Source organism: Chrysochloris asiatica, unplaced genomic scaffold (assembly GCF_000296735.1).
Source record: "Chrysochloris asiatica unplaced genomic scaffold, ChrAsi1.0 scaffold00043, whole genome shotgun sequence".
NCBI classification, from domain to species: Eukaryota; Metazoa; Chordata; class Mammalia; order Afrosoricida; family Chrysochloridae; genus Chrysochloris; species Chrysochloris asiatica.
In genome coordinates, this window is record NW_006408561.1 from 22,301,536 (window position 1) to 22,303,338 (window position 1,803).

Below are 1,803 nucleotides of genomic sequence, written 5' to 3' on the forward strand. Positions count from 1 at the left end.
TGTACACCAAAATAGGTCATTTTTACTATATGATAATTTAAGTAAACTTTAAAACTTCTTTTATGTTTTTCAATCCAAGGGCTAATTGTCTGTCATTAAAACTAACTTGTTTACATATGGGGTTCTTATGCTTTCTGAGAAGATAAATTTTGAAGTACTTGAGACCAAACAAATAGCTTTCTTTTATGTGATCTTGTGTCAGTGATGAAAGACTTCTATTTAGTTAGCTTTAGGAGATAATATCCCCAAAGACTTTACTCTAGTTAGATTATGAACAGAGTCTCAGATTACAGTGGTTCATACAAGTTAGAAACTTGATTCTCTTATTGCTCTTTGTGCCATTCTAGGACCCAGGTTTCTCTATCTTGTTCTATTATCCCCTAGAATGTTGGATATTATGGCCACTCCTACTGACAAAGTTTGAGGGCTTTGGGTTTAACTTCTTGTTGTTAGGTGCCATAAGTCACTTCCAACTGATAGTGACTCTATGCACAACAGAACAATACACTACCCAGTCTTGTGCCAACTCACAATAGCCGTAGGGTTTGACTTAGGACTTACTTTGTTGTTGTTAAGTGCCATAGATTCAGTTCTCACTCATAGCAACCCTGTGTTGGGCTTCCAAGGAGCAGCTGGTGAGCTTGAACTTCTGACCTTGTTCAAACTGACCTTGCCATCCAGTGCATTAACTGTCATCGCCATACCAGGACTCCAGGACTTATTTAAGAATACAAAATCCAAATAGTGCCTGCGTTATAAACAACTTACTTAAACCCAGTTAGGAATCAACCCTCAGGGTCTTTCTTTGAGCTCAAATGTAGAGACACTGCATAGGAAGGTTATGAGTGGTGTCCTGCCTCACTACTGACTCATACCATTACAGCAGACTGGTACTCTCACACCCACCCAATCCAGATACCAAGATGATCACCTTGAACCAAGCCCAGGAGGCAATGGTGATGTGAGGGCAGCAGTACAGTGCTTATAGAGACCCATGAGCCAGCATAGGTTCTATCTGGGGATGGCAGGGCCTTGGGAGATTGCAGGCTCAGACCTGGCTTTGTTTTGTATCGCCAGTCTAGGCACTATTTTAGCATTGTTGACAGTCCAACTTGGGAAGGGACTCTGGACTCCAACTCAGACCCATCTGTACCCAGTTTTGGCCCAGCTTTACCTTGGCCATAGCCATAGTACCATGCTGTTCAGCCCTGAGTCAGGTTCCAGGCTTCTGCAGACCAATGATAGACAGAGTTCAGTCGCAAGAGGGAAGAGATCTCATCCCCTGCTGCAACAGAAGAACTAATCACTAATTGATGTTAGATATGAACTGTACCTATTTCAATTTACATACAAAATCTACTTGAATATTATTTAGTAAGGGCATTTATTCATTATCTGGGGACTGCCTGTATCTCAGATTTGATAGGCCAGGCACATTCTGTTTCTAGTGTCTTTGCTTTCAGTCAGTTCCATATAAGTAACTATAATTAAAGATGTCATCTAGATTCTGATTTAACCCTTCCAACTCATTTATTTAATAGTTTTTGTGACCAGCTAAGCGCATCCTCCTCTTCCTCAATTTAATTGTGGTAGTTGTTGTTAGTTGGTATGGAGTTGGCTCCAATTCATGGAGATCTTATGTATGTATGTTGCTGTTGTTAAGTGCCATCAACTCAGTTCTGATTTACAGTGACCCTGATATAGAGTTTCTAAGGAGCAGCTGGTGAATTTCAACGGCTGATCTTGCAGTTCAAACCAACCTTGCAGTCCAGTGTATTAACCTATAGCATAACACCAGGATTC